This window comes from Capricornis sumatraensis, chromosome 10, assembly GCF_032405125.1.
Source record: "Capricornis sumatraensis isolate serow.1 chromosome 10, serow.2, whole genome shotgun sequence".
In the NCBI taxonomy this organism is placed as follows: domain Eukaryota; kingdom Metazoa; phylum Chordata; class Mammalia; order Artiodactyla; family Bovidae; genus Capricornis; species Capricornis sumatraensis.
In genome coordinates, this window is record NC_091078.1 from 100,880,944 (window position 1) to 100,893,297 (window position 12,354).

General features: G+C 47.1%; 1 protein-coding gene across 2 annotated transcripts in view; it reads left to right on the forward strand.

Moving 5' to 3' along the window:
- The window catches only part of ATG7 (autophagy related 7), a 241,062-nt gene that overhangs the window by 77,404 nt on the left and 151,304 nt on the right, over nucleotides 1–12,354 (forward strand). The gene's annotated exons all lie outside the window — the stretch shown is intronic.

Below are 12,354 nucleotides of genomic sequence, written 5' to 3' on the forward strand. Positions count from 1 at the left end.
CTTGAGATAGTCTGAGTTATTTTTACACATACACTGTGTGTTCTAGCTGACTTCCTAAGCCTTCTAATGCCAAGTGATTTACCCTGGCTTTTCAAACTCAAGATTCTTGGTAAGACTTCCATGTTCAAGTGTTAGGCATTGGGGTCATTAATCCCAGACTCCAGGCTCTCAGTTATAATTTGGGACTTCTTTGCTGTGTAGCCTACATCAGTCTGAACAGGACTGAATTCTGGGTAAAGTCTCTGCACTCCGAGATGACAAGCTGTCTTTGAAAATTTTACTTGGGTCTCGTCTTAGGAGAAGCACCATCTTGACCAGTTTCTCTAAAAAGTTAACTCACATTTGACCAACAGTGTTGATAAATTTGATTAATTTTAGGTGCTCAAAAACTTCGAGTAATTTTTTCTTTCTTTCTTCTTCAAAAGTAGACTGAGTTCTGGTTTTATCACTCTGCATCCCAAGTGTCCATGTTGAGAGTTAAATGTTGCCATTTGTAGGTGGTTATCCACGAGCTCATACTTGCCATGGGTTCTCTAGCGTGTCTCATACCTTTGTGCCTGAGCCAAGGCCTCAAGGATGTCTGCGTGCACTTCCGTCTTCAGAAATGCAGGTTTTAGGATTATGTGCTCTTCAGCACAGTACCTTTTTTTTTTTCCTTTGAATGTCTGAGCTAATTGGTCTCAAAATAACTTGGCAGTATTAATTTTCATATTGAAATTGTTGGACACAAGTGTCAGAGACTTTTCTGTGGCTTTATCTAGGTCTAGTTAGTCAAATGAGGTGAAGATAATTAGGTTCTCTAAGTGAAATGCAAACACTCATTTTTTTTTTCTCCTTGTTCTATTTCTAATTAAATTAGCCCCGGAGATACTGTTTGCAAAAGGATCACAAGCATATCCGCTAGCTGCGGTCCCTCATATTCTTTGAAAGCGCATAGCTTTGCATTTTTCTTTCACGCTTATTCTGAGCCTTGAATTAAGTGTAGATAGCACTTTTTTGTTAGCAAAGTATTTCCTCTTAGTGGTCATTCTGAGAGTCCTGCTTTACATAAACACGCTGGACGGCTTAATGCAAACTGACTTGCATTTTAACAGCTGCGCTGTTCCCAGAGCGCTCACTTTTCATGTGGTCCGGGTATTAAATTTCTTTTGTGCTGAAAAGGTTGCTTCATGGGTGCATGTATTTCCTTACAGTAGAAGCCCAGCATGTACTTACTTGGCTACCTTCCTCATTTGCTTAGGAGAATGTCGTTCTCTATTATCTGCAGGCCCAGCATTAATACTTTGAAATGACAGATGCAGTTACATTTTTATCTCTGTGCGTATGAATTTTTCTTAATGCATATTACCATGATATTTTTTTTTATACTGAGTCATATCATAGTTGTTTTTGTTTCAAACATTCTTTGGGGCTAAAAATGACTTTTAACAATTTCTCCTTTGACATCCATGAAGTAATTTTTTCCTTTGGTACTTTTCAGTATTTTTGCTTCTGCCCCCCCTCCACCCTCCCATAGGACTGAGGCCATACTTGTGTCTTGATATTACTTCCATGAAGTACTATTATGATTTTAAAAAGCAAAGTACTAAATAGAATGGGCTTCCCAGGTGGCACAGTGGTAAAGAATCTGCCTGCCAACCCATGACATGTGGGTTTGATCCCTGGATCGGGAAGAATGGCAACCTGCTCCAGTGTTCTCGCCTGGAAAATTCCATGGACCGAGGAGCCTGGTCCAGGGCTGTGGTCCATGGGGTTGCAAGGAGTTGGACACGACTGAGCGCGCGCACACACACAAGGCCGTGCTTGTGTCTTGATTTAACCATAAATACAGATTGGGGAGGTAGAATAAGCTGTGCTGAGTAATAATGCCTTCGTCACCTTATTTATGCAAGTAAAACATAGACTGTTTATAAAGCCTGAGCTGGGGAAGAGTACAGGCAAGCTAGATCGTCTACATTCACATTGCTCCTTATCCTAGTTGATTTCAGTTGGCGTGCAGCCAGGTGAATTATTCCATCTTCCAGAAAAAATATTGGAGGATCTGAAGGGAGGAGGGCAGTGAGGAGTCGCTTTCCTTCTGATTTCTGTGCATTGCCTTGTTAGACTTTCTAAAATGATAGATAGTATCTGTCACTGGAATTTCAAAAAACCCTATTTCAAGGTTTGTGTCTTTCTTTTCTTTCTTTCTTTCTTTTTTTTAAGTTTTCAGAGCCAAATAGTTTTGTGAACTGCTACCAGAGGGAAAAGTATACTTTTGAAACCAATATTCTTGAAAGAATTTCTCATAATACTTTGAATTAATTTGTCTTTAGATTTCCACCTAGATACTTTGGGGGAAGTTAGGGTATTTGGAGGGGCACCTTTCTGCTTTGATAGGATCTTTAACTTGCAGGCAAGCTGTGGGAACTGTACAAGGAACTCCTTTACCCAGATCTCCCCGTTGTTCATATTTTTCCGCATGTGTGTATATGTGATCTTCTCCCTGCCTACCTCTCCTCTTTTTCTCCCGTTTTCTTTTTTTTTCCGTGCTGGGTCTTTGTCGCTGTGCTCCAGCTTTCTCTAGTTGCAGCGAGCAGGGACTACTCTTCAACGCAGGGCTTCTCACTGTGGTGGCTTCCCTGGTTGCGGCGAGTGGGCTCAGCACTTTCTGGCTCCTGGGCTTAGTTGACCTGTGACATGTGGGATCTTAGTGCCCGGATCAGGGATTGAACCTGTGTCCCCTGCATTGGCAGGTGGATTCTTAACCACTGGACCACCAGGGAAGTCCCCCTCCTCCTTTTCTTGAAACTCTGGGATGAGTTGGAGACATTGTGATTGTTTACAGCTAAATACATCAGTGTATGTTTCCTCAGAAAAAGATTGCTGTCTTACCTAAGCAGAATGCACCGATCAAATGCAGGCAGGTAAATGTTTGCATAATACTGGTACCTGACGCACAGTCACTGTTTCTGGTGTTGTCGTTTGTACCAGTGATGTCCTTCATAAGCATTTTCTCCAGACCAGACTCCGAGTCAGGAGGATCAGGCGTTCAGTTGTCACGTCTGGCTGGCTTCCCTCAGTCTGGAAGAGTTCCTTAGCTTTTCTTTATCTTTCCTTAACTTGAACACTTTGACGTTGTGCCAGTTATCTTGTAGAATTTCCCTCTATTTGGATCTGTCTACTGTTTCCTTATGACTAGATTCAGGTTATGAATTTTTGGCAGAGAGATGAGATGAAAGAAGAGATCTTGTGTCCTCATGTCAGGAGGCACATGGGGTACATTCCCCGCCTTTGGTCGTGAGAATTTCCCCCTTTCTGTGTTTGTAACTACCTTCCCCCACGGTGAGAAACCTGGCTCCCATTACGCTGGCTGAGTGACTGAACTGCACAGAAAGTAGTTCCAAAATTGCTAGTCCACCCCATTGTAGATAGTAAGCCTACCACCTGGAATTTGATCATTGCGCACGGTTCTTACTTTCTGGGTACAATTTGCATAGATCAAAATGCAGAAATCTTAAGAGACTTAATTCTATACTTAGGACAAACACATACACCCATGTAACCTACATTTCAGTCAAGGTACAGAGTATTTCCCTTACCCCGGAAAGTTTCCTTGTGCCCTTTCTGAGACAGTCTTAGGGGAGGGGAGCAATATGCTGAGTATTGTGACCATTCTCTTTCCCAAGGAGTAAAACTAGGTCCCCTTTGGTGTTGATGGAACTGTAGCCTTGTTCCTGGGATCCAGCAGTTGACCAGAGCCTTCTCTCGGTCCTTCCGAGTCAGGAACAGGGCCCTTCCCAAGGGGACCGCAGGCAGGGGACTCTTGCTGTGGCTGCACGATTCCGTCACTCCCCACGTTGGCAATGTTGCAGGGACAGCCTGTTATGAGGAAGCAGGCCGCAAACTCAGTTCTCATACCATCTGGGACTGCCTAGTGCCCAGATGTAGCAAGATGTGCCCAGAAACCTGATCTTCTGCTTTAATTAGCCATTAGCAACCCTAATACTATACTCATTCTGGTGTTTACAGTACAATGGGCCCTTCTGTTGATGGGCTATGAGTAAACTTCCCAAAGTGACTTGTTATTAGCTTTTCATGTGCACCTGTGTGTGTGCGTCGTGAGGACAGAGAGGCTGGTGCAAGAAGAGTGTCTGTCAGCTCTGGTATCATCATGCGGTCAACTGTGCTTCCATTCTGCCTTCGGCAGAGCCAGGCTGTCATTTTTCTTTTGATATTATATAATCCTACCTTTCTTCTCTCATTTCTCTTTTCTTTCTTAATTGAAGAAGCATGAAATGTCAATATTAAACTCAAGTATTTAAAATTCTTTTAAGAAAAACCTCTACCCCAGAGCAACCTGTTTCCTAAAAGTTCTGCTGATGTGCTGTTGAGGACAGAAAGACAAAGGGTAGGTTTGGAAGGAGAAATGGAACTCTCACTGTCTGTCAGCAGACGTTCGTCTACTCAACTGACATGTGAGTGCCTGCTGTGTGCCAGAGATGCAGAGACGATTAAAACAGCCACTGCCTTCAAAGAACACTAACAAGAGAGCAGTTTAGTCACTAAGTTGCATCCGACTCTTGTGACCCCATGGACTGTAGCCCACCAGGCTCCGCTGTCCGTGGGATTCTTCCAGCAAGAATACTGGAGTGGGTTGCCATTTCCTTCTCCAAGGGAATCTTCCTGACCCCGGGGTCGAACTTGGGTCTCCTGCGTTGCAGGCAGATTCTTTACTGACTGAGCCAAGAGTGAGGGAGACTTACAAACCAATGCTAATCTCCCTGACACTGTGATGTGCTCCAGAGTCAAGGCATATCCTCTTGCTTTCTTGTTTTGCCGTGCCGTGCAAGTTAAAGGATATCCTCTAGTGAGGGTGTCCCAGTACCATTTAGCTTTGTAAATGGGGAAGACCTGGGAAGGCCTCTCAGCAGCTTCTAAGCTGACGGTAAAGGATAAGGAGGAATGTGTAGAGATCCATGGGGGAGAGGACACGGGGGAGATATTCCAGGCCCGGGGCATCACATGGGCAACAGTCGGGGCAAGAGAACATAGCACGTTTCTGAGGCGTTCTGGGGAGCAGCACACCTCATTCCCCTTGTCTTGGTGAGCTGTTTCCATCTCGGTTGTTCCTGAGTGGAATCTGGCTGTATTTCCTCTGGCCCTTGAGGCTCTTTCTCACCTAGCACTGGGCTTAGGGGGTTCCTAGCCTGAGGAGTTGAGCTGCTGCAGCCCCGGCATGGGGATAGGGGCCTGGGAAGAAAGTCAGGGCTTTCCCAGTGCTCCCCGCTCTGCCAGCTTCCCTTTCTTCCGTTACGTGAGTCAGTTGGATGAGATAAGCTCCGGCTCCCTGTTGACCCTCGACGTTTCTAGCTTTTATATTTCCTTTTCTTGCTTTTTTCTTCAGTCCCCAAGCAATGCGTTTTCATTGCAGAAAAATCAACAAGTATATTTAAGGATAAAGAAGTAATTCACTGTATCCTAGCCATGCAGATCATGGTCAGGTGTTAATGTCTGCCCTTCTGGACTTAAAAATCACCTATATTTTAGGGTGAAGTGAAAGTGTTAGTCACTAAGTCATGTCCAGCTCTTTGCAACCCTGTGAACTGTAGCCCACCAGGCTCCTCTGTCCATGAGATTTCCCAGGCAAGAATATCCAAGTGGGTAGTCATTCCCTTCAGGGGATCTTCCCAACCCAGGGATGGAACCCAGGTCTTCTGCACTGCTGGCAGATTCTTGAATGGTCTGAGCCACCAGGGAAGCCTACATTTTATGGGTATGCGCAGGTGATTCTTCTCTCTGAGCACTCCTGTTACAAGCCTGAAACCAGCTTTAGAGAGAGGATTTGTGCTGCTGTGTCAAGCATGCTCTCGGCCTCTGATCTGATACAGGGTTTAAATCTCAGTCACTTACAAGAATTGGCAGGAGCCCAATCGGAAGAGCTCTCCACAGCACAGGCCAGGAATTTTTGCATGCAGCCTCTCAGTGGCAACTACTCCTCAAAACTGGGCTGCAGCCAGGTTTTCCTTCTCCTTTCCAAAAGGGACATAAATCTCTGATTTGGAAAATGATGAGTAACCCCCAGGTTCCCTTTTTCTATCTCATTTACCCAGCGAGGCCCCAAGTCTTCTGTTTTAATGTGTGATGGACTCCATATGTATGGCCGTGTTGTGTGAAACTGTATCCCACATCTCGTCCTTAGCAACTAGGGTTTCCCCAACCCCCCAGAACTGCTCGGTTCCCAAAAGGAGGCAAAACATCTAGCCTGAGCCAGTGTGGAGTGTTTTCGCTGCAAGCCCTTAACCTCGGAGCTCTTGGCTCTTCACCTCCTTGAAAAGCCTTGGACGGTTCTCTCTTTGCTTCAGTTTCCTCATCCATAGAGCAGGGAAAATATGTTCTGTCTCCCAGGGAAATCGCCGTGGCTGACGTGTATCCAGTTCCCTGTGACCAAGTAGCAAGGCCTCTGCCCGCCCCTGGGACTGATGTCGGCATCAGAAACAAGAGGGAAACAGAGACCGCTGTGGCTGCGCTAGGTCTCCCCGGGTTTCTGGCTTCCCTCCTGGGCTCACTGTTGCCCAGCAGGTACCGTAATGTGAAAGGCCTGCTTGAAAGCGCAGGCTGCCTTGGCTTTGAGGGGCCGCAGAAACCTTCCGTCGTGGTCCCTGACGACTGTTGATGCCAAAACCTCCCCTGCTGGTTGCATCTAACCTGTGGTCTTCTGAGACCACCCAATCAGTGCTTATTGCTTTCCCTGTCACTTGAGGTCAAAAACTCGCCTTGCCTGTCCAAACACATGTTTTTTTTTTCCTCACAGTATTTCTTTTAACATCCAGACCAGAAAATTTAGGGCTGTGTTCCCCTTAGAAGGTTCCAGTGGCTGCCTGGCTCTTCACGTTAATGAAAATCTGGGTTCCTTTCAGTTTGGAATTAATCTCATTTGCTTTTAGCCTTTCTGCCTTCCCCAGCTCTTGATACAGTGGTTCTGGGCCTCATTCAGACTGATGAAGCCAGTAAACCCTGCCCCCGTGAGATGTGGAAGCCACACACAATTTTGTAGGTGAGTTCATTGGCCTTGTGAAGTCCCTCAAACATGCCCGTGGATCCTCAGAAGGCATCCCTGCTCTGAGGTTTCTTTGGGTTTGGGGTGGGGGGAGGTTTGGGATGACACTCCCATTCTCCTGACGAGACACTGCAGGATGTGGGTGCCGCCAGCCCCACCGTGAGCTCTCTGCGGCTTGGGAAAGTAGCCCCCTCTCTCTGGGGAGCCCTTTCCCTCAGCTGTAGTGAGGGGAGACGCCTGGGCTGCTCTGCCACTGAGTATTGTTCCACGACTTGGAGATTGTGGCCTCTCTTGATCAGCTACTTTCTTTAGGCTGAACTACATCCAGGTGGGGGGGGGAGGAGACCCTGACCCTGTGCGGTTCTAGGAGTTAGTTGCCACTGCTCCAGTGCCCATGGGTTTGTTTCCTGATGGGCAAAGAGCCCCAGCTGCCATCTGCTCATGTTCCTTCTTGTTTCTGTAATACATGCATCGTCTTCCCTCCTCCCTCTACCCCTCATACCTTTGTAAGCGGGGGAGGGAAGAACATGGGAGTAACTGCTGTTTTTTGAAATAAGAGGGCTTCACTAGTAGCTCAGCTGGTAAAGAATCCGTCTGCAATGCCGGAGACCCTGGTTTGTTTCCTGGGTTGGGAAGATCCGCTGGAGAATGGATAGGTTCCCACTCCAAGAAATAAGGACACCATCAGCTTGAATTGGGAAACCGTTTGTGGACATTCGTGCTTGTATTGTATAGACACAGTTGGAATAAAAGAAAGCGAAAGTGAAGCCGGTCAGTGGTGTTCGACTCTTTGCGATCCCATGGACTGTAGCCTACCAGGTTCCTCCGTCCATGGGATTTTCCAGGCAAGAATACTAGAGTGGGGTGCCATTTCCTTCTCCAGGAGATCTTCCTGACCCAGGGATTGAACCCAGGTTTCCCGCATTGTAGGCAGACACTTTACCGTCTGCGCCATTAGGGAAGCTGGAAATAATATATATATGTTAAACTGTTTAAATTGAGTACTTAAACTCATGTTAATATATATTTGGGTGTTTATTTTCACAACCATTATTCATCAGACATCGGGAGCTTTTGTTTCATGAAACATTTTGGGATGATACAGAGGTCAAGACGATAGCCTATGAAGTTTCTGATGGTGTCTTTCTGGACAAGGTAGGAAAATGACACCACACAGTTATGTACATCAGGCATATCAACTTATTTAAACGTGTTTTCCCAAGAGATGTTCCTAAGCTTGGAAGGGATAACCATTTCATAGCAAGCGGCAGGAACTGATGAAATAAGCTTTGAATGGTGAGAAAAATGAACGAGCGCTTTGTAGCTGGACAAACGAGCAGCACGACAGGGAGGGACGGGAAGGTAGGCTGTGCCCTCCAGGAGCCGAGTCGGGCAGGAAGCGGAGGTGTGGTGCCACACACCCTCTGCCTGCCACTGCGTGGGCATGATCTTTCATGCAGCTGTACATGGTAGCTGGAATCAAATGTCACATCCCAGTGCTCTGGGTACGTGTTCAGCTGAGCTGCTTTCCAGCTTTTACTACCTCATTCGCTTGAGTTGATGCTTTCGATGATTTGTTATTGTGTTGGAAGACCGTTTCCAAAGTATATTAAACCAAAGAGCCATTGGGATTCATCAAAGATGACTTAACATTTTATGAAAGGACGCATTCTGGCAGTGAGCTCTTTGCAGGCTTTTGCTTGCTCTCTTGCAGGATTCTTAAAAGTCTCCATTTTATTATTTTCTGAAAGGTCTTCCGATATCCTGTCCAGGTATTTCTAAAAGTACTTATCACTGCAGCCTTTCTTGCCCTAGACAATGTGAAAGAACCATTTGAGAACATCCTATTCCCAAAGTTACTGTTGTTATAACTTGTTTATATCACATCGTATGTGATCATAGTGATAAATTTTATAGTGTCTGGCCTTTCCTAGTTCTCAGTAATTCTTCCAGCATAGAAGTTTTATTAAGGTTTTTAATTTTTCTTAACACGGAAGAAAAGACTGCATGTTCCTGTTTCCTGGAGTGTCTTAAGGGCTGGCTAAAGCACACACTGAAGTTAGACATCTTAAGTTTATAGCTGTCAGACTAACCGTGGGGAGATATCTGCTCTGGGGCCCTGGCAGGGCTGCAGGCTTGCCGAAGGTGAACAGTCGGTGGGAGAGCAGACACGGCAAAGTTTGTTAAGTTATAAGAATTGTCTTGACACTGAGTGAGCAGGCACCCGGCAGAATCTTAAGGAACAGCAGCATCGCTGGGACACGCGCTCATTCCCCGCGAGGACTGCTTTGCTGGCCGTGATGAATGTCACAGCCCACAGTCAGAACTCCAGGCAGCCTAGGTGTCTTGGCAGTTGACTTGAGTCACTGAAGCATATGGATATTTTTAAGACCTTTACTGGCACTCCAGCTTTGAACGGAAGTCCAGGCAGAAGTACATTTTCGTGTTGTTCGCAAAGGTGGGAGAGAGAATCTGGGTTTTCCCCCAGCTCCAGGTTGAACTTCACATTTCCCTTTTGTTTTATGTCAGCGTTTACCTGAAGGACCCTAATGGGAGATGATGGCAAAAGTTGGGGTTTGAAGCGAGTGGGAGTGATTCACTGTCGCATTAAAAACCCCTCACCCGTCCCGAGCATGAACATGAACTCCACATTGTTCTTTCTTTGAGAAGGAAGCCTGAGCAGAAAACCGGCCGTGGGCTTGCCACTCTGCCCACATCCAGATTTTCTGTTAGTTCAGTCTGACCTGACGAACTTGACTTCAGTCACAATGCAAGTGGACTGAAAAACTAAAAAAATTAATGAGAGCAAAATGGTTTCCTGGTAGATCAGTATCTGTGTGTGTGTTAGTTGCTTCGTTGTGTCTGACTCTCTGCGACCCCATAGACTGTAGCCCACCAGGCTCCTCCGTCCATGAAATTCTCCAGGCAAGCGTACTGGAGTGGGTTGCCATAAGTAAGAGAACAAAAGCACACGCCTGCCACTTGGCTCTGCTGGAGGAATATGAGTTTTATTTCACAACATCTGGTGTTCTTTGCCTAATCACTCACTGCTCCCTATTACTGAGAATATTCCAATAGGCACTTGCTTAATACCTGAAAGCTGAGACCCGCGTCACCCTATCGTGCTCTCTCCAAAAGGACTGAAAGTCCCCAGAAATGGGCTGTTTCAGGGACCCCTGGGGGCAGGTGGGGAGGGGGTGCAGCACAGGGGGTGTGTGTACTTATTTCAGTTCTGCTGTGGTAACTCAAAAACAGTTGACAAGTTCTTCTTGGGAAATTGCTTCAGACCTCACAATATTTTCCTCCTCATAGCCTCAGCAGTGGCGAATTCTTAACCCTTGAGGGTGGGTTTGATTTTTTTGGAAAAGGCCAAAAGCAGCTTGAAGCTGTGTGTCCTGAATAAAGGGAACGAGCCATTTGCAAAAAAAAAGTGTTTCAAGTTTCTGTTGCTGTTGTTGGGTCTCTCAGTCGTGTCCCACTCTCTGTGACCCCCGTGGACTGCAGCACGCCAGGCTTCCCTGACCTTCACCATCCCCCGGAGTTTGCTCAAACTCATGTCCATTGAGTCAGTGATGTTTAAAGAACGGCAGAGGCTTCAGACGGCTTGCAGGTCTGAACGGGTGAGAGCTCCTGTCCCAGGGAACTGTGGGTGTGCAGGCCTGGCAGAAAGGCAACAAGCCACTTGGACAGGGTTTGTGCACTAGAAATGAGCACGAGCTCTCAAGACAGTGCCACCTAGTAGCTACGTGACCTGTGGCAAGTATCTGGAAGTCTCTGCAGTTCAGTTTCCTCAGGGGGAGAAGAGCTATGATTCTTCCTCGGTGGCAGTGAGGATTAAAGAAAAGCAGGTATGCCGAGTGTCATGGATGAGGCACCACTGTGTACATGTCTCCCCTCGCATCCTCCTGCTTTATTTTTCTTACTTGTTTGACTGTTGGGTCTTAGTTGTGACACATAGGATGTTGCATTGCAGTTCACGGGCTCTCGAGTTGTATGGCAGGCTCAGTAGTTGCCATCTGCAAGCTTAGTTGCTCCAAGGCCTGTGGGATCTCAGTTCCCAGGCCAGGATCGAACCCACGTCCCCTGCATTGCAAGGCAGATTCTTAACCACTGGACCGCCAGGCACGTCCTTCTGTAAATGTTTTTGATCGCTCCTTTGTGCAAGCGGAGATCAGGTGCCATTCTCACTGTCCTTTATAAATGTGCTCACTTTCTAATTTACAGACATAACAAACTTTCCATCTTCAGAAGTTGACCCAAAAAACCCGAGATGAATTGAAGAAAAAAAAGATGAGCAATTTTTGTAAAAAGGGCATGGCTTTAGGAGATCAGCAAATATTAAACGTGCAGGCTGTTAGATTCTTTGTCTTTTCTTTTTCCTTTTCTCTTTTCTTTTCCAGTAAGCTGTTCACCCAGGGCTCTATTTATGAACCAAAATAAAATGAGGTTTAATGTTCCCAGGATTGTGCACTCGAGGCAGGGGTGAATCTTCTCATTTCCTGGAGATCCCTGCAGGTTTATGTGACAGGGCTTGGGCCCACAGCTTGAGAGGAGCCGATGCGAGCCTTGGGGAAAGGCTTCTGCCTGTGCTCCCTCGGAACTCTGTATCTCCCTGCGCTCTTAGAGGCAAGGCCCCAAGGGTCTGGAGGGCAGCTCTGTGCCAGCTCCAGGCTGCTGCCTGTCTGTGCGTTCTCGTCCCTGCCTGTCTCCTGCCTCTTGCTGGAGCTGTGAGTGGGTTGGAGGCCAATGCAATGGGAGCTGAGTGCATCAGCTGCCTGGGCGGCGGCATTTCCGCCCGCCTTGGCATCCCTGATGGACGTCCTCCCAGTCTCCCTTTCAAGCTTCCTGTGAAGAGGCTAGCAAGGGGGCTTCCCAGTCTATCAGGTGGAGAGATCACTGGACTCAGAGAAGTCACACAAGAGTCCAGGACTCCCAGTTTGTTTACCGGCTGTATTAAACAGCTCCAGACAGTGAGGTGAAAGGATTAACTCACACTCAGAGTGTTCCAGTGTACTTATCTGGGGGCAGAGGGGAAGAGTCCACTTTACATTTTCAACAGTTTCAAGGGTGGATTGGGGACCGCGCTGGTGGCATGGCACAGCAGAGGAGTCCACCTCCCACTGCAGGGGTCACAGGTTTGGATCCCTGGTCCGGAAAGACTCCACGTGCCGCAGAGCGACTGAGACCATGCACCACAACTACTGAGCCCCCGTGCCTAGAGACTGCCCTGCCACAGGGGAGGCCACAGCAACGAGGAGCCCGTGCTCTGTACCTGGAGAGCAGCCCCCGCTCACTGCAACTAGATAAAAGCCAGCAAC